Source organism: Rhinatrema bivittatum, chromosome 1 (genome assembly GCF_901001135.1).
Source record: "Rhinatrema bivittatum chromosome 1, aRhiBiv1.1, whole genome shotgun sequence".
NCBI classification, from domain to species: domain Eukaryota; kingdom Metazoa; phylum Chordata; class Amphibia; order Gymnophiona; family Rhinatrematidae; genus Rhinatrema; species Rhinatrema bivittatum.
Window position 1 is genome coordinate 819,431,887 of NC_042615.1, and position 27,636 is coordinate 819,459,522.

General features: G+C 45.7%; 1 protein-coding gene across 4 annotated transcripts in view; it reads right to left on the reverse strand.

Moving 5' to 3' along the window:
* UNC13B (unc-13 homolog B) overlaps positions 1 to 27,636 on the reverse strand; it is a 1,232,326-nt gene that overhangs the window by 1,064,131 nt on the left and 140,559 nt on the right. The window contains exon 2 of one of the 4 annotated variants that reach the window (XM_029581871.1): positions 27,220 to 27,263. The exons of the other annotated variants lie outside the window; for them this stretch is intronic. The gene's annotated coding sequence lies outside the window, so the exon portion shown is untranslated. The remainder of the gene's footprint in view (positions 1 to 27,219; positions 27,264 to 27,636) is intronic. 4 annotated transcript variants of the gene reach the window in all.

Here is a 27,636-nt window from a genome sequence, read left to right on the forward strand (position 1 = left end):
TATGAGGGTCTGTTATGGACATGGTGCGATTGCAGTCCGGGCACCGATGGGACCCTGACGCCATGGCCATGAAAAACGAGAGCCGTGGTAAGGTCGACAGCCAGCAGGCCGCAAGGGCCAAACTCGACGAGAATCGACAGAAAACAGGTAAAAACTTACTGGAGTACCGCGGAGTCAAAAGTTTGAAGGAGGGACCCCTGTGGGGTATGAAACTTTTCAATAATTCCGTGAGGAAAATTCCTGTCAAGAATCTCTGTGGAGCTCTAACTGCGTGGCTACTGCTGCGCGGAATAAAGAAGACTGAAGGGGGACCCCTGCTGGCTGCAGAGTTAGTGCCATGCTGGGCATGCCCAGTAGGGTCCAGTTAAAGTTCTGGAAACTTTGACAAAAGTGTTCTGTGATTGGGGCTCCATCCTGTGATGTCACCCATATGTGAGGACTACCATCCTGCTTGTCCTATGAGAAGACCTCAGTCAGCAGCACAGAAGGAAAACTTCTCCTGTTTTCTTTTTACTTTCAAAAGTTTTCTCCAGCTGAGAAAAATTGTACTATCGAAGACAGAGAACTTCTAGCTGTCAAATTCACCCTGGAGGCATGGCAGCATCTCCTGGAAGGCTTTCAACACACAATCACCATCTACATTAACCACAAAAACCAGGAATACCTTCTACAAGCACAATGCCTCAATCCTCGGTAGGTCCACTGGTCGTCTTCTTCTCTCGATTTGACTTCAAGTTCCACTACTGTCCTGTTGAGAAGAACCTCTAAGCAGATATCTAATCTTGGTCCTTTTTGACTGAGGACACCATGGAAACACTGCGACATATCATCGACCCAGCAAGGATCCTTCTTGGCCTCCACCACCTATGTTCTGGCAGGGAAAACTATTGTTCCCAAGAGACTCCAGGAAAAAGTGTTGAAATGAGCGCATGACTCCAATGTAGCATGGCACCCAGGAGTGTTGAGAACCCTTGAACTACTTCAGTGCCACTACTGGTGGCCACGCATCAAGCAAGATGTAAAGGTCTATGTAAGATCCTGCCCAACTGCACCAGAACAAAATTGATTGTGCCCACATGGCTCCACAATATGGGTCATCGCAGACAGGTTCTCCAAGCATATAGAACAGAATATCATAATACCTCTATATTGCTCATGGGGAGACCACAGCTTCAGTAATGTGTGCATTTTCAGTCTCCACATTTCAAAAAAAGACATAGCAAAATTGGTAAAGATTCAGAGAGGGGTAACCAAAATAAAGGAGACAGAACAATTCTCCTGTGAGGAAAAGCTAAAGAAGTTAGGGCTCTTCTGTTTTGGAAAGATATGACTGAGGGAAGATATGATAAAATATCTATAAAATACCAAAATAATAAGTACAGTGGAAAGGATAAACATAAATCAGTTGTTTACTTTCAAACAATACAAAGGCTAGGGGGGGGGACACAATGAAGTTTAAGACAAATAGGAGAAATTATTTTTTTACTCCGCATAATTAAACTAATCCATTTCTGAAGGAAGAAGTAAAAGCTGTTAATGAGCTGGGATTAAAAAAGGTTTTGACAGGGTGAAGGATTTCTTCCTACTTGCGGTTTCTGCTCCCGAACCCGGAACATCGCAGTCTGTCCAGTCGCAGCCTGACATCATCGGGAGGCGCCTTTCAGCAGGATAAAGAGAGGCACCTTGCAGAGAAGCGGTGGGTGAAGGATTTCCTCCTACTTCCGGTTCCTGCTCCCAAACCCAGAACATCGCTGTCTGTCTGCCCTCCAGTCGCAGCCTGTCATCGGGAGGCGCCTTTCGACAGGATAAACAAAGTCGCCCTGCATTGCGCCACTGCTGGCGTGTGCATCCAAAGTTGCATGTCATAGGGGTGTGCCCCTAGGTTCGTTTTCTTGGAGGCTGCTGTGACTGACTGCTCCTTTTGTCCTTCGAGATTTCCTTTTTCCTAGTATGGGGAAAAAGAGGACAGATGTTCGCAGGACATCAGGAATCCTTAAACTCAGGTGAGCTTCTTGTTGCTGGCAGTATTAATGGGACAGTTGAGTCCAGTCTCAGACAGCTTCGATCTCTGTGCCTCACCTTTCTTCCTTCTCTCTCCTCAAGCCTTGGGAAGATGGCAGCTGCCATGTCTTCATGCTGCTCTCTCCGGTGTCCCCGGATCGGCAACGGCGACTGTGTTCACCATGATTTTCCTGAGGGCCTCCTAGGGTGCGCGCACGCACGCCACCCACGTCTTTATCCACATCATGGCGGGAACCTCGGGGGAGTCTCCTCTGAGTGACGTCATCACATCCTGGTATTTAGCCTGCCCTTCGTTTGCAAACAAACTAACAGGCCATTACAGTACAGTGCACTCCGACGGAGCGCACTGTTAACCTGTCATTGGACGCGCGTTTTCCCTTACCCCTTATTCAGTAAGGGGTGGAAAACGCGCGTCCAACTCACCGAACCTAATAGCGCCCTCAACATGCAAAAGCATGTTGAGGGCGCTATTAGGTATGCCCGCGCGATTCAGTAAGTAAAATGTGCAGCCAAGCCACACATTTTACTTTCAGAAATTAGCACCTACCCAAAGGTAGGCGCTAATTTCTTCGGGCATCGGGAAAGTGCACAGAAAAGCAGTAAAAATTGCTTTTCTGTGCACCCCCCGATTTAATTTCATGGCGATATTAAGTCGGAGGTCCTGAAGGGTAAAAAAAGTAAAAAAAAAGAAAAAGAAAAAAAATTTGAAGTCGGCCGGCGGCTGTCAGGTCGAAAACCGGACGCTCAATTTTGCCGGCATCCAGTTTCCGAGCCCGTAGCTGTCAGCGGGCTTGAGAACCGACGCCGGCAAAATTGAACATCGGCTGTCAAACCCGCTGACAGCCGCCGCTCCGGGCCAAAAGGAGGCGCTAGGGATGTGCTAGTGTCCCTAGCGCCTCCTTTTGCCCGTTTCTACCACCGGACCTAATTTAAATACTGCATCACGCGCACAGGCGAGTGGCCTGTGTGTGCGTCGGGAGAGCGGGCATTCGCCCGCTCTCCCGTGGACTTTACTGAATCGGCCTGTCAGTTAGCAAGGATTGGATTGCCTCCAGTCTAAGCTGCTCTGCTGCTTCCCAGCTGCCGCAGGAAGCTCTCGCTGCCCTTCGGGGTATTTCTCCACTAACCTGGGTACCCACTCCTTGGGGGGCCCTTCTGCTCTATTTCAGGTACCTATCTTGGGATACCGGGTACTCGCTCCTCGAGGGCCTGCTTTCCCTAATCTGGTGCCTGCCACTGAACTACTTCTGCCTGCCAGGACCTTCAACAATACAGCTTTCTGCTTCAGTGAATACTAACCCTTTTACAGTCTGTCTCATCTTCAGCTTCAGCGCTTGGTGTCCACATCCGGGACTTGTTCCTGCTATGCCCCGCTGCCTATCACCTACTCGAGTGTGAGACTGGTCTCCTCTGCTGAGGACCCCTGGACTACTTCACTGGGTTACCTTCACTGCTGCCCGCTCCCCAGGCAGTACCATCGAGCTGTACAATAAATACAACTTCTCTGTGTTTGCGCATATAGGGGCGGATTTTCAGAGCCCTGCTCGCCTAAATCCGCCCAAAACCGGGCGGATTTAGGCGAGCAGGGCCCTGCGCGCCGGTGAGCCTATTTTACATAGGCCTACCGGCGCGCGCAGAGCCCCGGGACTCGCGTAAGTCCCGGGGTTCTCCGAGGGGGGCGAGTCGGGGGCGTGTCGGGGGCGGGCCCGGTCGTCGCGGCGTTTCGGGGGCGGGTACGGGGGCGTGGCTACGGCCCGGTCCAGGGGCGTGGCCGCGCCCTCCGTACCCGCCCCCAGGTCGCGGCCCGGCGCGCAGGAGGCCCGCTCGCGCGCGGGGATTTACTTCTCCCTCCGGGAGGCGTAAATCCCCGGAGAAAGGTAAGGGGGGGGGGGTGTGTAGACAGGGCCGGGCGGGTGGGTTAGGTAGAGGAAGGGAGGGGAAGGTGAGGGGAGGGCGTTAGAGGATTCCCTCCAAGGCCGCTCCGATTTCGGAGCGGCCTTGGAGGGAATGGGGGTAGGCTGCGCGGCTCGGCGCGCACCGGCTATACAAAATCGATAGCCTTGCGCACGCCGATCCAGGTTTTTAGCAGATACGCGCGGCTCCGTGCGTATCTACTAAAATCCAGCGTACTTTTGTTTGCGCTTGGAGCGCAAACAAAAGTAGGCCTATTCGCGGAGTCTGAAAATCCGCCCCATAGCGTTTTGCCTAGTACTGCGGTTCCTCACGGGGCTCCTCCCCATGGGAGTGGCCAACTCCACAGTACCCAAGAATCCACTCCCAACACTTCATAACCATAACAGGGACTATGTAGGGCCAGCCAGAGACTGAGACATCTTTAAGCCATGAGTTCCACATTCCTCCTTCTGCTCCGGGGTTTGATGGGGGTTCTCAGCCTCCCAGTGGGTCTGCTGTCGATGAGACAGAGGAATTTTGTCCTGAGTATTCCATCGCCTGATCAGACTGTGAATATCCCCTCAGAGCCCATTTTGCAGAGGCCAGCAGTCATTGGGCTTGAAGATGGGTGGCGGGCCTTAGTGCATTTGGAAAAGTGCTGTGACTAAGAAAATGGATTCTTTTTCATCTTCATTGGATTCTCTGAAGGGACCGTTTGTAGCTTCCCAAATAATATCAGTAGATCATGATAAAAGGTTGAAGAACCTTGAAGCTCATGATTTAAGTAATCAGGAAATAGGTCAACTTTAATTAGTGATTGTTCTTGAGTTGTTTAAGGGACCTCTGTCTGTTCTCAATCTCAGTCTGTTGAATTTTCCTAGATCCTCCCAATTGGTCCTAAAGAGTTAGTTAATAAAAATACTTAAAGGAGATTCTTGGTATGTCTTAAGATCATTTACCTATTTTTACCAAGATATATTATGTTCCTGTTAAAAGAGGGGAAAAACATGCAGTTAATAGGAATTTCAAAGTGTTACAAATTTCTTCAGGCTCTTTAAATTTGCCTAATTTCCTAGAACAATTTGAGGAAGTGATTCATGAACAGGCAACCCTGATGATCTCTTGTTCCTCAGTACTAGAGAAAGATTTGATTTTGAGATAGATTGTTTTTTGGGGTTGGTTTGTTTGGTTTTTTTTTTATTATTAACAAGGCTGCCCTTTTCATTGGTCGAAAAATCTGGATTTTCCCCGATGTCTCAAAAAAGACTCAAAACCAGTGAAAGGTTTTTCACCAATTGAGAGAAACTGTTCTTGGTCTAGGGGGTGAATTCTTTTTGCGCTATCCCTCAAAATGCGTAAGAGGGTCATTTATCAAAATGCGCTAAGGCATTTTCGTATGCATTAAGGGCTTATCACATGCAAAAAGCCCATTAACACATGCGATCAGCCCTTAACGCATGCGATAGCACCATATCGTATGGTGCGATGCAAATTTGAAAAAGAGGAGGAGTTAGGGGCAGGAGTGGGCTGGGTTTACCTGTTTGCGAAGTCCTATCGCACAGACTTAACGCCGATTTTAGCTACACCTCTTTCAGTAGCATTAAGCTGTGCGTTAGCTTGTGTTACGGGGCAGTAAGGTGTTAGCGCATTTCACAATGTCTCCTAAAAGGCCTGTTTTATTAGGTGTGAAGGAGAGGGAGAGAGAGAGAGAAACTAGCCATAATGTCCTCTCCCTAGATAGGTATTTGTATCCCTATGGGAGGCCCACCTAGTAACTCGAGGTGAGGTTTAGGTATTAGTGTAGGGGGTTAGGGGCCACTTTGACATTCAACGTGAGACGTACGAACAGAACAGTGGTCTCTTGTGAAGATTTGTTGACCTACGGAGAGAGGAAACTCACCCAAAGATGAGATTTGTGCAATGTTCTCTCCAGGAGAGAACATTGCACAAACATTGCACAAATCTCAACAAATACCTAAACCTCACCTCGAGTTACTAGGTGGGCCTCCCATAGGGATACAAATACCTATCTAGGGAGAGGACATTATGGCTAGGCTCGCTCTCTCTCTCACCATTAAAAATGGTCCCCCAGTGGTTGTATGCAGGAAATACAACAGGTCTGCCATGTATCGCAAAGTGTGAAAACATTATCGTAATATGTGCTAACTTAGCTCTTCACATAGGTATTAGTGCAAACTGCGATAAACTATTTGCATAAAACACACCCCTTTTGCTATCACATGCGACACTTATCGCATTTTGATAAATCCAGGCCAAAGATGGAAACCGTTTTTCTTTCTATGAACCTAATCAGTTAAAATCTTTATTGGATAGTAAGATTTCTGTAAATCCCACATCTACTCCCTAGCTTCAAGACTGCTGGAACGTGGAATTGGTAATTTATCAGTAGTCATTTTTTATTGTTATTTTCCTTTGAAGAGAAATCCCATTGGGTTCTTCACCTCACTAATTTTGTAGTTTTGTAATTGACATTGCAGTTCAAATTATTTCTTTGCATTGTATATTTTTCCTTAGTTTTTTTGTATATTTTGCAATATCTTATTTATTTATTTATTTATTTAACAGTTTTTTGTTTTTTTTGCTGTCCAAGCATTATTGCTTGTAATTATATTTATATTATATTTGCTGTCCAAGCATTATTGCTTGTAATTATATTTGCAAAATGATATAAATTTAAAAAAAAAAAAAAGAAAGGTTTTGATAAGTTAATGGAAAAAAAGTTCATAAACCATTACTAAGGTAGACTTGGGGAAATCCACTGATTATCCCTGGGATAAACAGAATCAAACTTTTGGGAGCCGGGTAGTAATTTGTCACCTGTTGGAAAACAGGTTACTGGGCTTGACAGTCCTTTGGTCTGACCCAGTAATGTAAATCTTATGTTCTTTTATGTCTATCTCCCTGGCTAGAAACAAAAACAGAAGCTCAAAAAGCCACAATAAAAAATTGAATCAAAATAAAACTGAAACTGGCTTACTTCTGCAATATAAACTACTACCACTGTTGAAGAAACTAATGGCATCATATTTATTTATGTGTATGGACCCACTCATGTCCTGCATGAATGGGGCCATAAAAGAAAAAGTTGCTTACCTGTAACAGGTGTTCTCCGAGGACAGCAAGATGTTAGTTCTCACACTTGGGTGACATCATCAGATGGAGCCCCGATGCAGAAAGCTTATGTCAAAGTTTCTAGAACTTTGAGTAGGCACCCTGAGCATACCTATTATACCCTATACCACGCATCCATGCGGGATCCCTCTTCAGTTTCGTAACGTATAATTATGATTGAAATAAAAAAGAGAGGCAATGGCGGGCGGGTTTTGTGAGTACTAACATCCAGCTGTCCTCGGAAAACACCTGTTACAGGTAAGTACTAGTTAAGGGCTAGTACCTGATCCACTAAAAATGGCAATCGTAAAACCACTACTAAAAAAATCTAGTCTTTCTCCAGAAAACCCATCCAATTTTCGCCCAATTGCAAATCTACCTTTCATCGCAAAAATCATGGAACGTGTTGTAAACAAACAACTAACTGAATACCTAAACGATAACAACATTTTGTCTCCAGCTCAGTTCGGTTTCCGCCAATCACGAAGTACGGAAACTCTACTTATCTCACTAACGGACTCCATATTACTAAACCTGGAAAACCGACACCCTTGTCTTCTCATCCTACTTGATCTCTCGGCGGCATTTGACACGGTCAATCATAACACATTAATAGATCGTCTGTCAGACATAGGCATCAGAGATGAGGCCCTCAAATGGTGCAAATCATTCTTACAGAACAGACAGTACAAGGTCAAGGTCAACAAGGAAGTTTCGCAACCAGTCACCTGCACCTTAGGAGTCCCTCAAGGCTCGTCACTTTCTCCAACCTTATTCAATATATACCTTCTACCACTCTGCCAGCTCCTCATTAATCTAAATCTCATACACTACTTATACGCAGACGATGTGCAGATAATGATTCCTATCACTGAATCTCTCCAAAAAACCCTGGACTTCTGGAACTCTTGCCAACTAGCCATCAACAACTTGCTCACGAGCCTCAATCTGATTCTAAATCAAAGCAAAACAGAATACCTACTCATCTCCCAAGACGGAACCCACACACATCCCAGTACCATCTTGTCTTCTCAATTAACAATGTCCACACAAGTCAGAAATCTAGGGGTTATCCTTGATAATCAAATGAATTACAGATCTCTCATAAATAATATCGTAAAGGATGGATTCTTCAAATTACAAGTTTTGAAAAGGTTGAGACCTCTCCTCCATTTCCAAGATTTCCGTTTAGTGCTGCAAGCTATCATTCTCACTAAAATAGATTATTGCAACTCGCTTCTACTAGGCCTCCCCGCTAACGCCATAAAACCCCTACAGATGCTGCAAAACGCAGCAGCAAGGATCTTAACCAAGTCCAATAAAAGAGACCACATATCACCTATTTTGAAAACCCTACACTGGCTACCCGTGAAATTCAGAATACTATTCAAAGTGCTCTCAATAACCCACAAGGCTCTACACAATTTGGCACCACTCGAGCTCAAAATCCCTCTCCGATTCCACACCTCCTCCAGACCAGTAAGACAAGCCTATAAAAACAACCTACATACACTACCGATGAAGTCAGCATTAAGCAAAAGAGCCTTCTCTACAGCGGGCCCCAAAATCTGGAACTCTCTCCCACCAGAACTCAGAGCAGTGCAATGCTCATCTACATTTAAAAAAAGACTCAAGACTTGGTTGTTCAACCAAGCTTTCCCATAACAGCTTCCTGTGGAACATCTCGGCCAATGATTACCCACCTGAGAGCTATTTAGATCATCTATAGAACTCACTTAATCTATGGCAGTCGAAGACATAACCTAGTCTTATAATTAGCAACTGTTTATTTAACTTAGGCCTCCCCTTATAATTAGCAACTGTTTATTTAACCTACATTAGGCACTGTATCTTTTACTTATACCTATATTAGGCAATGTATCTTTACTGGTTAACCCCATATTTACTTATCCAAGTTATATCGACCTGTTCTTTGTAAGACATTTACTTGTCAATGTTATTGTTCTGTTAAAATGTAAACCGAATTGATCAGTAATTCTGTTATTGGAAAGTCGGTATATAAAAATGCTAAATAAATAAATATACTTTCTCCAAGGACAAGCAGGATGGTAGTCCTCACACATGGGTGAATCCCTGGCTACAGGTTGCTCCCCAACAAAAAAGGGCAACAACAGATACCTAACCAGGTGCCAACGAACACACCATCAGTGTTGTTGATAACACAGAGGGAGTCAGCCTGAACCCAAACAATGAGCCCTAAACAGGAGAGTTGGATTCTACACCTCAAACAGGTCTGCAGCCATGCCATTCTGCAGGCGCTGATTCCCACTGCAAAGACTTTCAATGCCATTTCGAAAACATCGTAGGTTGCACAGACCTCGTGTTTTCCACAGTCCAGATCCTTGTGCTCCAGCGACATGAGGATGTTTTGCTGCTCTTGAGGCAGCTGCTCCACCACCTCCTGCACATGCTTCCAGATGTCCCACAAGTACTGGGTCATGTAATGCTGGTAGTCAGTGATGTGGGTAATAAGCACAGTGCCTTGGAATACCTTCCTCCCAAGAGTGTCTATCGCTCTGTGGTCCTTGCACGGGTTGCCGAGGAATGGGTCCAAGAGCACTTAGCCCTGGAGAGTTGATTTGACCACCAACTGGTAAGACAAATGACACGTATCAAATCTGGCAGTCTTCTGGATGAGATACACCCCATTCACCTTCTTAAAGGGAGGTACTGTGAGGGGGTATTCTCATATCCTCAGCAGCAACACCTTAAGGATCTTGTGTACCGGTACCACCACAATCTCCTTAGGAGGCGCTCCATGAACTGGAGGATCTTAAGCATTTTGTGCCTGGGATCCTCTATTAAAAGTTGAAACTGGGTGGCTTCTGCCATCACCCTCACAACCTCTGCAAAGGTCAAGTCCTCAGGTAAGGATTTCCTCCACTTTTTTTGGAGAAGAAGGATCTGATGGGAGACCATCAGAGCACTTGGAAAAGAAGGACTATGATGGATCATCCCCCCAGGAATCATAGGGACACTCATCTTCGTTGTACAGTACAGGGAATGGGGCCCTAGGTACTCTGCCTTCTTCCAGAGGTGAGGGCACCAGTAGAACAGGATGGGACTAAAGGCCTCGGCATCTCTGCCAGCCTCGGTGGAGCTTCCTCAGAGGAACCGGCAAAGACCACCGTATCGTTAGGGGGAGGCCTCGGTGCCCCGCCAGGAATCGGTGCTGTCCCAGGAATCAGCACCAGCTGGGTCGGTAATGCACCAATGAGTACATTGAGCTTCTTCAATAATGGTACAATGACAGACAGCACCAGGTCAGATGCCTTCGGTCCACAGTCCCAATGCCCTGTAGTGGCCGATCCACCACCAGCTGGACTCAAATGCTCCAGCTCCTCCTCAAACAATGCCGATGCCAACACTGACTGGGAGGAAGGAGAAAGGAAGGGTGGCCAGATCTTCTTTGGTCCTTTGAGGAGGATCAGCGACTGGCACCAGGACCAATGGAGACCATTGTGGATCCCCGGCACTGAAAGAGGATGGGCCCTCCTCGCCAAGGGATCGTGGAAAAAGCCAGTGCATCCCCGCGCCCAGCACCATGCATTGACAGGGACTGGTGCCAATGCTTCTTAGGCTTTCAGCACTAGCACTGCTAGCTCAACTATGAAGGTAACGGGGGGGGGGGGGGGGGGGTCGCAATTCTCATCCCTATTTATCAATTGGTCTTTAATAACCCGCAAAGCGGCGTCTTGGGGTATATTTGTATATATTTATTTATTTATTTAAATTCTTTTTTTATACCGAAGTATAGCATATTGCCTTCACTCCGGTTTACAAGAAACAAAACCTCTTAGTACATAACACATTTCCGTATGTTAACATATTAATAAATTTACAAAAAACTAGATACATTTCAGTCTCAGATATAGATTAACAGGTATACAAGAAGAATGACATAAGTCAGTTATCAAGAGAGACTCTTGGAGGTTGTTATGACATGAGATGTAATATAGAGATGTTAATTTTACATTGAAAGATAGTTAATGTTCCTTTTCAAAATTGAAATGAGTTAAATGGATATACTTAAAAAATAGATATACTTGAAAAAAAGAAAGGGTGGGGAGGAAAGATGGGACAGAAAGGTAATATCAGGAGAGAGTAGAAAAGAAAGGGGATTGGAGGGGATGTGGAACTGGATATGAGAGAATTGGTTTATCCAATGCCATCTTTGAAAGTTTGTCTAAATAACCAGGTTTTGAGTTCTTTTTTGAAAGATTTGCAGTCAATAATAGAGGATAGGTAGTTTGGCAAAGAGTTCCATGCTTTTGGTCCTGCAATTGAGAAGGCTTTATTTCTGGTGTTAGATAGTTTGGCAGAGAGTAATGAGAGGATGACTAATTTGATATTGTTGGAATTTCTTGTTGAGCGAGGTGTTATGTGAAGTTGGATCAATTGGTGGAGGGCATTGTTGTCTGCTTTGTATATTTCATTATGAAGTAATGTTAAGGTCTTGTATATAATCCTTTGATCGATTGGCAACCAGTGCAGATTCTTCAGTACCGGAGTGATGTGATCAAATTTCTTTTTGCCAGTGAGAACTCTTGCTGCTGCATTCTGCAACAATTGAAGTGGTTTTAATGTTGATTTGGGGAGGCCAATGAAGAGTGAGTTGCAGCAATCGAGACTTGAGAAGATTAGAGATTGTAGGACGGTTCTGAAGTCTTGTGGGAATAAAAGAGGTTTAAGGTGTTTTAGAATATGAAGCTTGTGGAAGCCTTCTTTTGTTTTCATTGTTATACACTTTTTGAGGTTCAAGTCATTATCTATCCATATTCCGAGGACTTTTACAAAAGTCTTCAGATGGATTATGGTGTTGTCAATTTGTATGTTGCTACCCCTAATTGAGCTGGACGTTCACTTGGATGCAGATATGGCGCTGCTCTCTAAATTGGTGGTGGGGTGGAGGGGAATTAGGGCTGGAGGGTACTGGAAGCCATTAGTAACAGGTGGGAGAGAAAAAAAAAAAAGGGGAAAAAATGGATAAAGTGCGTAGCTTGCTGGGCAGACTAGATGGGCCATTTGGTCTTCTTCTGCCGTCATTTCTATGTTTCTATGTATATACGGCATTGTGGTTATTTGATTGGATTTGTTTCGATTAATGAAGATGCATTCTGTTCTGCTCATATTAAGGCATAATTTTAATTGGTTTAGAAGATTTCTAATTGAGATGAGGTAGTTTGTTGTAAGGTTGATGGCATCTTCGATGGTGGAGGTTATAGGGATGATTAATTGGATGTCATCGGCATATAAGAAGAAAGTAATGCCAAGGCTTGAAATAAATTGACAGAGAGGGAGTAAGTATATGTTAAAAAGGGTGGCCGAGAGGGAGGACCCTTGTGGTACTCCAGTTTCTAGGGGACAGGGTTCGGAGGATTTGTTATTCAGGGTTACTTTGAAGAACCTATCAGATAGGAATGAGGAAAACCAGTCTAAGGTTTTGTCGGATAGGCCAATATTTGCAAGACTTGAAATTAATTTTTTGTGATCAACTGTGTCAAAAGCCGCAGAAAGATCAAGAAGGATTAAGAGGTGGTTTCATTTGTTGTCAGATTCTCTTATAATTTTGTTTGATAAGTTGAGTAGGAGGGTTTCTGTGCTGCGGTTCTTTCTGAAACCGTGTTGAGAGGGGTGAAGAATGTTGTAATTTTCTAGGTGTTCGTTGAGCTGTTTCAGGGCTGCTTTCTCTGTCAACTTGGCGAGTAAAGGAAGGTTTGATATAGGCCGGTAGTTATTGAGATCTTTTGGGTCTAGATTCTTTTTTTTCAGAATTGGAGTGATTGTTGCTGTTTTAAGGATTGTAGGAAGTTTACCCTCTTCAAGAGATTTGTTAATAATGTTAATAATATAAAGATACGATATCAATAGTTGCCAGTGAAACACCCTTCAGAGGAACATTTAATGCCTCTAAAGTTTGAATTAATTCTCCTGAGTCACGTATGTGGGATGGTAAACTTGGAACTAGAGGTTTCAAAAATATGTCAACATACTGGGATAGGGGCTCTAACAGAGATAATATTTATCCAATCATTCACACATTCTCTAGATTGGTACAAATGGATATAGATGGGGTGCAAAGAAAGGTAAAGTGTGGTAATAATAATCTGTCAGCACAAGAAAATAAAGCACTGCACGAATTGAGAAAAGATTCAAATATCGTAGTAAAAGCAGCGGATAAGGGGGGGGGGGGGCGTCGTTGTGATGGTCAGAGAAAAATATAGAGAGGAAGCATTGAGACAATTGGCAGATGTAAAATTCTATCGAAAGTTAGATGGAGATCCAACCTCTGATTTGAAAAATCGCATTGATCAACTTTTAGAAGAAGCCCTATTAAAGGAATGGGTAACAATGAAAGAATATCGATTTTTAAAGGCTGACCATCCGAAAGCGCCGGGTTTTTTTTATCACCTGCCAAAAGTCCATAAGAACATGGAGAAACCTCCGGGGCATCCAATTATTTCCTCTTGAGGTTCTCTGTTAGAGCCCCTATCCCAGTATGTTGAAGTATTTTTGAAACCTCTAGTCCCAAGTTTACCATCCTACATAAGTGACTCAGGAGAATTAATTCAAACTTTAGAGGCATTAGATGTTCCACTGGTAACTATTGATATCGTATCTTTATATACGAATATACCCCAAGACACCGTTTTGCAGGTTATTAAAGACCAATTGACAAATAGGGGGAGAGAATTGCGAACCCCCGTTACCTTCATAGTTGAGCTAGCAGCGCTAGCGCTGAAAGAAAACGTTTTATTATTTGATAGCATTTTTTACCAACAAGTTGGTGGAACATCGATGGGGGCCACAATGGCCCCGGGTATGGCTAGCTTATACGTTGGACAATTTGAGGCCCAAAGGGTAAATAATTCACCATATAAGCAGCATACAGCAGTGTGGCGACGCTTTATTGATTACATCATTATTTTATGGCATGTGGGGTAAAGAATTATTTCAAGAATTTATCATCTGGCTGAATACTTGTGATCCAGCGCTACAATTTACCTATACTTTTGGGGAGACAACAGTGTCTTTTTTGGATATCCAGATTTCAATTATTGTAGAGAAGTTTTTCTTTACGATTTATCACAAACCGACCGATAGAAATACAGTGTTGAATTACGCAAGTTGCCACCCTCAAAATTTAAGAAACAGTATTCCCTTTGGCCAATTCCTATGCTTAAGGAAATTATGTTCCATGACGTCAGAGTACAAATTAAGAGCTAGAGAAATGAGTCAGAAGTTTATTGAGAAAGGGTATCCTGAGAATGTGATACAAAAGGCCAGTAAACGGACCAGATGGAATAACAGGGAGTTGTTATTAACGCCAAAGAAAAAAGAGCAGTCAAGTAAGTTAACTTGTATACTACCTTTTTCTTCAGGAGTTCATGAAATGGTTAAAAACATTAGAAAACACTGGCATATTTTCCAATTGTTTGCAGTGTTTAAAAAACAGCCATTAATGTTGAGATTACTTACCTGATAATCTCCTTTTCCTTAGTGTAGACAGATGGACTCAGAACGAATGGGTATAGTATCCGCGTGCTAGCAGTTGGAGACGGATCTGACGTCAGCACGGGGTATATATACCCCCACAGGAAGCGTAGCAACTTAGTAATCTTCCTTGCAAAAGCTGTTATGGATGTGTGTACTGACGCTCAGTGAAAAGTGAAACAGGATTCCCCTGACCGATTGATAGTAGCTGGAGACCGCCAGCATTCCCAACCGGAAAGGTTGACACCTGGTAGAGTGTACGCTCTTATGGAAACAGATGACATGGCTTACCTTGAATCGGTGAAACCCATGTACACAGGCAGCTGGGCGGGATGCTGAGTCCATCTGTCTACACTAAGGAAAAGGAGATTATCAGGTAAGTAATCTCAACATTTCCTGGGGTGTAGCCAGATGGACTCAGAACGAATGGGATGTACAAAAGCTGTACTCCCAGCCTGGGCGGGAGGGCTGCCTGAGGACCATGTAGTACCGCCCTCGCAAATGCTGAGTCCTCCCTAGCCTGGACATCCAGACGGTAGAACCTGGAGAAGGTATGGAGGGAGGACCATGATGCCGCTTTACATATTTCTGCAGGGCGGAATCCTGGATTCCGCCCAGGATGCCGCCTGTGCTCTGGTAGAATGAGCCTTGACTTGTAGAGGCGGAGCCTTCCCAGCCTTCACATAAGCTGCTCTGATAACTTCTTTAATCCAGCGGGCGATGGTGGGCCGCAAGGCCGCTTCACCTTGCTTCTTCCCGCTGTGCAGGACGAACAGATGGTCCGTCTTTCGTAGTTCTTGTGTCACTTCCAGATATCTGGGCAGTAATCTGCCAATGTCGAGATGGCGCAATAAACGCCCTTCTTCAGATTTCTTCAAACCTGCCGTTGTAGGCAAGGATATGGTTTGGTTAAGATAAAACTGTGAAACCACTTTTGGTAGAAAGGAGGGAACGGTGCGAAGATGGATAGCCTCAGGAGTGATTCTCAGAAAGGGATCACGGCAGGACAGTGCTTGCAGCTCTGAGAGGCGGCATAAGGGAACACACCGCCAATAAGAACACCATCTTCAAGGTTAGAGAACGGAGAGACAGGCCCCGAAGAGGTCTGAAGGTGGATCCCGCGAGGAAATCCAAAACAAGGTTGAGGTTCCATAAGGGCACAGGCCACTTCAGTGGCGGACGAATATGCTTGACTCCTTGCAGGAAGCGAGAAACATCTGGGTGCTTGGCGATGGTCTTGCCATCCCTCCTGGGGCCATAGCAAGACAGCGCAGCCACCTGAACCTTGATGGAACTGAGGGAGAGACCCTTCTGAAGTCCATCTTGCAGGAAATCCAACACAACAGGGATTGTGGTCGAATGTGGATTGGTGCCATGAGTATCGCACCATGCTTCAAATATCCTCCAGATCCTTACATAGGTGAGGGATGTGGAAAACATGCGAGCTTTGGAGGAGTGTATCTATCACGGGCTCCGAGTAACCTCGTTTCTTCAGTCTAGCCCTCTCAATGGCCAGACCGTAAGAGAGAATTGAGCTGGATCCTCGTGGAGGATGGGACCTTGACGTAGAAGGTCCCGGAGAGGAGGCAGGGGAAGGGGCTCCCCTGCCAGTAGTCTTCTCATGTCCGTGTACCAGGGTCTTCTTGGCCAGTCTGGTGCCACTAGAAGAACTAGGCCCTGGTGTTTCTGAATCTTGTGGATGATGGCGCCCAGCAGAGTCCCTGGAAGCCACGGCTGAACCAGGGCATCGATTCCGTGGGAGAACGGGTCGCGTTTGCGGCTGAAGTATCTGGATACTTGAGCATTGGACTTGTCCGCCAGTAAATCCATGTCCGGAATCCCCCAGTGATCCACAATCATCTGGAAGGCTGTGTGTGACAGCTGCCACTCTCCCGGATTTAGACGTTCTCTGCTGAGGAAGTCTGCCATGGTGTTGTCCTTCCCGGCAATGTGGACGGCGGAGATGTCCCGAAGATTCGCCTCTGCCCAAACCATCAGTGGGGCGATCTCCAGAGATACTTGTCGGCTTCTGGTTCCCCCTGACGGTTGATGTATGCCACGTGGTGGCGTTGTCGGACATCACTCTGACTGCTCTGTTCTTCAGTCTGTGAGCAAATTGAAGGCATGCCAATCGGACTGCCCGAGCCTCTAGACGGTTGATGTTCCACGCTGACTCTTCTCCGCGCCACCGCCGTTGTGCGGTGAGTCCTTCGCAGTGTGCTCCCCAGCCGCTCAGGCTGGCATCTGTGGTGAGCAGAGTCCATGTGGGGGAGGACATCTTCGACCCCTTGCTCATGTGGTCGGACTGCAGCCACCGTAACTGTGTCCGGACTCTGGCAGGCAGAGGTAGGTGCGTGGAATAGTTCCGTAGACGAGGGCTCCAGCGAGAGAGCAGGGAGTGTTGTAGAGGTCTCATATGGGCCCTTGCCCAAGGTACCACTTCCAGGGTGGATGCCATGAGGCCAAGAACCTGAAGATAATCCCAAGCTATGGGCCGACTGGCTCCCATCAAGTACTGGATACGCGTCTGAAGTTTCAACCTTCTCTTGGCAGTGAGACTGACTGTGTCTGCCTGGGTGTCGAATTGTACCCCCAGGTATTCCAGCGACTGAGAAGGCTGTAGACAACTCTTGCTGAGGTTGATTACCCAGCCCAGGCTTTCCAGAAGGGCGATCACTCTGTCGGTTGTCCGAAGGCTCTCCTCTCGTGATTTCGCCCTGATCAGCCAATCGTCTAGGTAGGGATGCACCAGAATTCCTTCCCACCTGAAGGCCGCTGCTACCACGACAACCACCTTGGTGAAGGTCCGCGGTGACGTGGCCAATCCGAAGGGCAGAGCCCGGAATTGGAAGTGGCGACCCAGAACCTTGAAGCATAGGTAGCGCTGATGATCCAGATGGATCGGGATATGCAGGTATGCCTCTGACAGGTCTAATGCCGTGAGGAATTCTCCTGGCTGTACTGCGGCCTTGACGGAGCGCAGAGTCTCCATGCGAAACCTCGGGACCCGTAAGTATCGATTGACTGACTTGAGGTCCAGCACAGGCCGAAAGGTGCCCCCTTTCTTGGGTACCATGAAATAAATGGAATAGTGTCCAGAATTCACTTCCCAGGCAGGTACTGGGATGATGGCTTTCAAGGACAGGAGCCTCGCCAGGGTAGCTTCCAATGCCGCCTTCTTGTGTATGGGACATGAAGATTCCACAAACTTGTCCGGAGGGAGATGATGAAAATCCAGATAATATCCCTCCCGAATAATGGTGAGGACTCACTGGTCCGACGTGATCTCGACCCATCTGGGGTAGAAGAGGGTTAACCTGCCCCCTATGGCTCCGTCCCCCAGATGAATCGGCGGATTCTCATTGGGAGGCGTGGCCGGGACCTGAGCCCGGGCCCGCTCCCCTCTTGCGCTGCTTGGTCCGAAAGGACTGATTCCTGGCCTGAGGCCGTGGTACCTGGTAGCGACCCCTGTAAGGAATGAAGCGCTGTGAACTCCTGCCCCTGGAGGGCCTGGGAAAGGTGCGCTGGCCCCTTCTGAACCGATCTTCCGGCAGTCTAGGCACTGGAGAGGCACCCCATGTACTGGCCAGTTTATCAAGGTCGCTGCCAAAGAGGAAAGAGCCCTTAAAGGGCAATCTGGTGAGGCGTGTCTTTGAAGGCACATCAGCTAACCATCTCCGGATCCAGATCTGCCTCCTGGCGACTACGGAGGATGAGACCCCCTTAGCTGTTGTCCGGACCAGGTCTGATGCAGCATCCGTGAGGAACGAAAGAGCTGACTCCATGTCAGCTGCTGGAGCGTTGTTCCTAACCTGTGACAAACAGGCACGCGTCACCACTGTGCAGCAGGTCGCGATCCGCAAAGATAGAGCTGCCACCTCTCAAAGGTCTGTTTCAGAATGGCGTCCAGTCGCCGGTCATGAGGCTCCTTGAGGGCCGTCCCCCCGTCAACTGGAATGGTAGTGCGCTTGACCACAGCGCTAATCAAGGCGTCCACCTGAGGGCACGCCAGCAGGTCCTGGATAGCCGGTGCCAATGTTTACATGCCCGTCAGGGCCCGGCCCCCCTTAAAAGGAAGCCGCTGGTGCCGCCCATTCTAAATCTATCAGTTGTTGTGCCGCTTGCAAGAATGGAAAATGGCGGGCTGTAGGACGAAGACCTTCCAGCAGGGGGTTCTGTGCAGAGGGTACCGTAGCGCTGGGACCTGTAATATCCAACTCCGCCAGACACTGAGACACTAGGTCGGAGAGATCCTCCTTAGGGAAGAACCGCCTGATGGTTCTATATGGCTCAATCCCTGGGGGAAGTTCCCCCTCGTCCGGGAGTTCGGACTCATCCGGTGAAACTTCCTCGTCTGACTGATCTGGACTGTCCAGCGGCGGGAGGACCCGCTCACGATAAGGGCTTGAGGGTCCAGGAACAGGATCCACGGGAGCTGCCACTACAGCGGCAGCTGCAGCAGCCGCCGCAGGCGCAGCCATTGCAGGAACCGCAGCAACCACAGGAACAGCAGGAACCGCAGGGCCTGGACGGGAAGCCGTCTGCATTTGTACAAAGGCATGAATCCCCTTAAAGAGATCCACCCAGGAAATGGAAGCAGCCTCTAATCGCCGGGGTACAAGATCCCCCGGGATTCCCGATTGGTCGAGACTGCCCGCTAAATCCAGGGTAGCCCCTGGGGAACTGTCAGCAAATCGTGGCTGAGACTGGTCCTGGCCCGAGGGTCACACGGCCTCCTCTCATTGGGCACATAGGGAGTCTGGCTCTTCACTGTGCGTGGCTCTAAGCTGGCATGCAGAGCAGAGGCCAAGGGCTCTAATGCCTGAGGCAGGCGGCACCGCCGCTGAAGACGCTGAGGCGTTCTGTTCCATGGAAAAATATGTGCTGAATGAGAAGCGGCAATAATATATGCTTAATAGAACAGGCGCACAATAATAATAATATGCGGCAGCAATATGCGCCTAATACAACAGGCGCACAATAATAATAATATGCGGCAGCAATATGCGCTTAATACAACAGGCGCACAATAATTATAATATGCGGCAGCAGTATGCGCCTAATACAACAGGCGCACACTAATAATAATATGCGGCAGCAATATGCGCCTAATTCAACAGGCGCACAATAATAATAATATGCGGCAGCAATATGCGCTTAATACAACAGGCGCACAATAATAATAATATGCGGCAGCAATATGCGCGTAGTACAACAGGCGCACAATAATAATAATATGCGGCAGCCGTATGCGCTCAAATGGATGCAATATGCCCTCAGCAATATGCAGGTAGCAATACACGCTAAATGGCATTCAATAGGCTCCCAGCAATAAGCGGTTAGCAATACACGCTCAATGGCATTCAATATGCTCCCAGCAATAAGCGGTTAGCAATACACGCTCAATGGCATTCAATATGCTCTCAGCGATAGGCAGTTAGCAATACACGGTCAGTGGCATTCAATACAAGGAGGAATAGAGCCGCGCCTATTACGGGCGCTCAATACCTGAACAAGGCCCACAAAATGGCGCCCTCCACGGCGTGCCACGCCGCCGATCCTCTGTACCTCGGAGACCAGAAATAAGAGATGTACGCCTTACCTGATCCTCGGCGCTTCCCGGCTAGAACCCAGGCGGTCTCCGGCTGCGGGGGGAGAGGGCCAGTACCTTCACTGCCGCGTTTGAGGATATGCACCCGCTGCCTCGTCCACGCCGGGACCGAGGCGCCTTGTATGCCTCACCCGAACCTCGCCCGGGGGCTATTTCCCTGCCGCGATTCGGTCACCGGACCGAGGACTTAGACCTCCGGGGGATCACGGAAATCACCCCGGGAAACTCTACTGGGGGAGGGACCTTAGGGTATCACCGCAGGAGTGCGGGGCTCGATGTGGTAGAAGTTGAAAGAAAGAAGAAAGTAGATTTGGAAATCACGCTCAGCGAGCGGCAGGCTCTCCAAACTGCTTTGGAGACAGAAATTACTAAGTTGCTATGCTTCCTGTGGGGGTATATATACCCCGTGCTGACGTCAGATCTGTCTCCAACTGCTAGCACGCGGATACTATACCCATTCATTCTGAGTCCATCTGGCTACACGCCAGGAAATAGCCTTTAAACGGGGCACTAATATTAAAGATCAGGTTTGTGCATTCTTTTTTTTAAATGTGTAGAACGACGAGCAATAGAGGAAGCTGGCCATTTTCCAAGTAACTCCTGTGTGATGTGCCCAAAAGTACATCCAAATACTAACATTCCATTAAACAAATTGAGGAGATACAAGCCCATTGTAAAACATCTTGCGTGTCATAAAATATTGTCTATGCAATATAGTGCCCATGTGAACTCATATATATAGGGAAGACTACTAGAAAACTTAAAACGCGCCTGATTGAACACAAAAGCACGTTGAAACAGAGTAAGATAGAGACACCATTAGTACAACATTGTATAGAACAAGCTCATCCTTTTGAAAGTTTATTTTGCACAATTTTGAAGGTTGTTGAGCAAGATGAACGGGGAGATAATGTGAATCAAAGGCTTCTGCAAAGAGAACAAAGATGGATCTTTAAATTGAACAGTCTCTCCTACTGGGCTCAATAAAGAAGTCGATTGGTCCGTATATATGCAAGTGAGTGTTTGATTGGTCAGCATGTGAGCCTCAGTAAATACATAAATACTCAACTTCCGGTAACCACGAACGTAAGCTTCTGAGTGCCATTTTTTGAACAAGTGTGCTGCTGATGTTAAGCCAGGATCGGCTATAAAGTAAGTCTCATTGGAAAGTGGTTATAGTGTGTTATGAATCGGCTCCCATGGAGGGAGGAGTTAATTTGTTTTGAATCGGCTCCTGTAGAGGGAGGAGTTAGCAATCTGTTATGCTCTACTCCTCAAGAAGGGAGGAGTTAGCAATCTGTTATGAACTGGCTCCTGTGGAAGGAGGAGTTAGCAATCTGATATGCTCAGCTCCTGTAAAAGGAATAGTAACAATCTGTTAAGGTATAGACTGTGGAGTTAACAATCTGTTATGAATCTGATGCTGAAGACTCCTGATGGGAAGGAGTAGCAACCTGTTACCAGCAAAGTGCTTGGAGAGGGCACTCAGCCATAGAGGAATGTAGATAGGTGGATCCTTGGGCCGATGGCAGATGACTGCACCCCCAGGAGGATATCCTGAGAGGGACCACCGGCTAGGCTTGGGTATGGAGACAGACACAGATAATTCTTTTATTAGACAGTTTAGTAGAACCACCAGAGGTGGCAGTAATGAGCTGATATGCCCGGCAGGGCTGAAGTCCCTCAGGTACTGGAACAGCGATTCCAGGGTTGCTGAGCTGTAGAGAAACTATAGATAGTGAGTAGACAGGGTATGCTGTGTCATAGCCAGAACTGGATGACAAAACTCACATAAGATCTTTTAAGGAAGCTCAGTAGCTGGAAAGGGTTAAGCGCTGAGAGCGATGGTAAATCACAAATGTCTGTATCGGTGATAGCTTCCAGGCAGTAGAGAATCTTCAGAGTGTTCAGGAACATGGGCCCTCGAGGAGCAAGTACCGGTTCCTATCTGCAGTCTGAAATAAAGAAAAGAGAGCGAGGCCCCCCGAGGAGCGGGTACCCCTGGTAAGTCCGAGGAGGCAGAGTAGCTTGGGAGAAAAGCCGAAGCAAGGGGATTGCTAACTCGAATCGTTAGCGAATACTGAGACCTTTTATATTGGAAGCAGATGACGTCATTCCAGGGGAACGCCCCCAAGGTTCACACCCTTGCTGGTACATCAATCGGAGCACGCGCGCCCTACATCATCAGGCAACATGGCGGATCCGCAGCATCGTGCCGGTCCGGGGACGCCGGAGGGACACGGCAAGAAGACACCGCGGCAGCTAACCGTCCATCAGACCCGGAGGGAGTCACCACAGAGGTAAAAAGGGCGGAGTGAGGGCGTCGAGCAGCGACGGTCGCAACAGTACCCCCCTTCAAAGGGCGATCTCCTCTTCAGGTACCAGGCTTAGGTTTCAAAGGATGCGCAAGGTGAAACTGGTGAAGTATGTCTTTATCCAAGATATTGGTCTGAGGCTCCCAAGTGATCAAATTGGGGCCGAAGCCTTCCCAAATCAGAAGGTATTCCACAATCTTGCCTCTGAAGCGAATATCCAGAATCTCTTTGATCTTGATTTCTAATTCGTCTTCTGCAAAGGTGACAGATGGATCTTGAGATTTGGAAGAATCTTTCAGAGTGTTATTGATATCAGCAGCAATGGGTAGAGCTGCTGTGGATGTCACTGAGAAATTCAGTGGAAGTGGTGTTGTAGAAGAAATGCTCAACTCCACTTCTAAAGATAACTCTCCAGTAGATGATGCTGGATGAGTGGTGGTAGTATTTAGCAGCAATAGCTAACTGCTATAGACGCCACTGAGACCTCAACGGAAGTGGCGATGTTGGGGTACGTTCAACCCCACTTCTAAGGGTACTTCTTCAGTAATGTAACTGGATGAGATGATGAATTCGGCAGCAATAACTCAGCTGCTAGGACGTCACTGAACCTTCAGTGGTAGTGGCAATGTTGGGGTACGTCCAAAACTCACTTCTGGATAACTCTTCCATAGATGAAGCTGAAAGAGAGATGGTGGCAGCACCAGCAAATCAAACAGGCTGGTAGCTAGAGATATCTTCTTCGGATCTAACTGTGCTGTAGTACTTCAGACACTACTTCCGAGTGAAACAAGCATAGCAGATATCTCTAAGTTATAGTCCACGAAGACGGTAAAGATGTAAAGCACTATCTAGCCATGGCGAACATAGCAACCGCTATGAATATCAGCAGCCAGGAGTAGAACTGCTGTGGACATCATTAAGATCCTCAAGAGAAGTGGCGATGTAAAGGAACATCCAAAGCCCACTTCAAGTTGTGATACAATAATGGATCTTCTAATTTGATGAAGGGACTCCTCAGGTCTTCCACAAGACATCTGAGAATAAGGTTGCCTCCTATCCCTGAGTCCAACAGGGCAGGAGTCCGAACCGTTGCTGGTTCAGAGGTCACAGAGACTGAACAAGAGAGCAGAGGAGATAACACAGTATGGCCCAAAAACAGTCCTCCTGCAGGACTTAGGCCCATCCATTTCCCGGACGAATGGGGCATGTAGAGACGTCATGGCCGGACTGACCACAGTACATGCACAGGCCGCGTTTCTTCTGAAATCTTCTCTCCTTTGAGGTCAAGTGACCATGACCAAGTTGCATCAGTTCTTCTTTGGCCAAAATCATGTCCTTACACGGAGAGTCCAAACTTCTCTCTCCCCAGGGTAAAGACACTGGATGGGGTATCCTCAAAGATGTAGATAGTCTCTTACTCACAGTTTATAGATCATTAGGATCTTTACTCTTGATTTTTTTTTTTCCTGTTCTTTTCCTGTGGGGATCCCAACTGGATGGGATCCAATGTCTAAACAGCAGCTTGGGCTGTATCTCTGCTCCAGGTAGGAAGGAGGGCAAAAATCTTCCTGCTGGGCAATTAACCAAAATTATTTCTTGTCCCCAAAAACTACTAACACAGGAGTTGTTCCTTGATGTGCGTCACTGCCTTGGTGAGCAGGTCTTCCCCTGGGCGTCCCTAACACAGGGTTCCACATTTCCTGAGTCCAAAAAAGACCCAGGATCCAGCAAGACTCCTACCATGTAAAAGTCCAAAATTTCAAAATACTCCCAGGACAACCACTCTACACCTTGGGCAAAGAGTACAGCAGTGGAGCCCTTGACCCATCCCTAAGGATCCCAGGCAGGAGAGAGCCCAGGTCCCCAGCCAGGCCAAAAACACAACTGAGGCAATAACCTCCAACCTTCCTCCAGAACTACAACGTATACTGCCCCAACTCCCAAGCCCTCAATAGAAAGCTGCTAGATAATCTCACAGGAGGGGTGTGTCCATCCCAGTACCATCAATGGGAGGAGCTGTACTGCATGGATCCTCCCCTATGTATCTATTTCACTAACTGCACATCCCAGAGCTTAATGGTAACCAAAAACGGCTTTCAATAACATATCTATGGTCCAAAAATAGTCCAAGACCGGATTTTGTCAGTAATGATTAAATCTTTATAATCATTTACCATTAGTAACTAATCACAGCAAAGTGTATATAAGTGTTATTTTTTTCAGGTTTTTGTTGTAAACAAAAAACAGTAATTAATAAAGTCCACTCAAAACAATTTATCATACATCTAATCCAAGAGAGACATTATTCAAACTCAACAGAATGCAAAGTTTATAAAATCTAATGTTCAGTGATCCTTTCGTTTATGGGACAAGTATGAAACATCTTCTTGTCTCCTTGATTCACATGCTGCAGAACAGTATATATGATTTGTCTTGAATTGCTGCTATCCTGGAGTAGATGTACAACATATACTTTTTTCAGTGGACTTCACTAAATTTTATTTACAACAGAAATCTGAAAAAAATACATAACATTTATACACACTTTGCTGTGGTTGGTTACTAAAGATAAATGATTACAAAGGAGTAGCCTAGTGATTAGAGTAGTGAGCAACAAACTGCTTGCAGTACCTGAATGTAATTCCCTTTGAAGTGCCTGAAAAGCAGAATATAAATCAAATAAAAGATATAGATATCTATATTCAAATGTTAATCGGCTGAATAAGTTAGCTGGATAAACATCCTATGACTGTGGAAAATCCCTTAAAGGGATCTCCCTAGATGGCCCCTAGTCTAAGCTTTAAGATAGAGGTAAACAAAGCCAAAGAAAAATGTGTTGTATTCTTTACTAAAGTTTATCTGATTGTATACAAACTAAAAATATGCCGCCAGCAGCAACCCAAACCCGAAGAGCTGCGAGTGGTGCAGTAAAAATTCACACCTTACAAATGATCTTGAGATATAACAAGCCAGAGACAAATCAGCAGTCAGTAATTCAAAATTAATTGAATTCCAGGAATTTATACTTAATTCTTGTAACTAATACCTATGCTTAAGCTTATATTTTCCCTGCACGCACTAGTGGTTACTTTAAGAAGTAAACAAGATATTTATTGCTATAAATGGCAATACTTTATCATAAAGGTTATTTATTTATTGAACCTAGCCTGCTGTAACATAGAAACATAGAAATGACGGCAGAAGAAGACCAACCGGTCCATCCAGTCTGCCCAGCAAGCTTCACACATTTGTTCTCATACTTAACTGTTTCTCTTGGCTCTTAGTAACCTTATGTTCTAATTCCCTTTTCACCCCCACCATTAATGTAGAGAGCAGTGCTGGAGCTGCTAGGTCATTTTCAGTTCTCTTGCCTTTAGCTGTTACTGCCATCTTGCAAGAGCCTAATGCGCAGTCTCAGATTTTATGATGGCTGTTAGCAAAACCTAACAAAGGAAATCAGATGAAGTTCAAAAATTTATGACATAACTTGGTTTGGCCTATGCAGCAGCACAGCTGCACTGTTGAATATGCTCGGCTATTTTATTGATTGCACGAAAAGCTCAACCAACTAGCCTTAGGACAGCCAAATAGATGTCTAAGACTTATCAGTATAACTAGCCAGATAAGGCTGAATATTGACACTTATCTGGCTAAGCTAACCAAATAAGTAGTTCTGCCCCAAAATGCCATCATCCCGCCCCTCACTTATCCAGCAAACTGTTTAGTCAAATAAACAGCCAGCTAAGTGGCAGCCGATGAACACAACTGAATATTGCAACAGAACCATTTAGCCAGCTAAGTAGAAACTTAATCGGCTAAGTAGCACTGAATATCGACCTCACAGACTCATTACTGTCCGTGTATCTGAATAGTTTTTTGACTATCATGGACTATGTATATAATACCATGAAAAAAAGTAACACTAGGAAAAACAACCAAGAAACCTATTTAATGAACCTAAGAGGAAAAAGAAAAAGCAAACCACGAAGTCCCCACAATGAAACATGAGAATTTTAGGAACACTCCCTTCAAGAAAAAAAAACACACAGCCATTGGTATCCATAGAAAAACAAGACTAAAGAGGATACCATGTGACAGTCACACGGGTAGCACGTAGATGCTCAGTGGAGCATGCAAAAGGTTTCTAGAAACTATAACAAAATCCAGGTGTGATTATGGTACTTCACATCCTGTTTGTCCTCTAAGAATATAATTTAAAACTCATTTAGGTAAATCTTTCTGGACAACTTTATAAAGCTTACCAAGAATGAAAAATATTGTACATTTTACAGGCTCTATTGTAAAGGAGTTAGGCAAACCTATTTTGCTGTTCCACACCTTTATACATGCAATGATATATCTTTGGGACTCTGAAGCTAAATTGTTTGCAAACTAAGGAGAAGAAAAGGGCATAAAATTGTTTATCACAAAATTCGAGGATCTCCTGTTTTGGCTAAATAATAAAACAAGAACCATAACCACTATTCTGTAAAATTTTTAAAGTTGTGCAAATAGTCAAATATCTAGATTTATTTAGATCAAGATTTTTTTCTGATACTGCACAAAACCATTTGGAACAGGTAGTAAGATATTTGACTCTGTCCCACAAATTTATACCTCAAAAGAATTTTGCATATATCTCCAATTTTACAGAATAGAGATCTGTGCATATATTTCAATCAATAACACTTCAGAGATCAAACAAACTAAATCACACCAACGCACACATACCAATCTTTTTTGGTCGATTACAGGATGTCCAGCTCTTCTTTCACCTAGTAATAAAATGTAATATACACAATGCTACTAAATATAGATTTGATTTTTAATAGTATTTTCTTTTATGTAAAAACACATATCAAAAAGACCAGGCTGAGTCAGACTTAGTAGTCAGAGTGGGAATAAAACTTATCTTGTATTTCAGGCAAAGGGTAGATACACAGGACTTGTTAGAGAAGAAGGGGAACAGCAATGGATGGAAAACTAAAAAGTAGAGAATAAGTCATGGGCATCTGTAAGACATGGACAATAAGCATACTGGGGAGCTGACAGCGTACATGCCTTTTTCTGTTGAACATTTTAACATGATTAAGTTTGTACAGTTTCAGCTTCCATTAAGGCACTGTAACGAAATCAATGTAAGCTTTG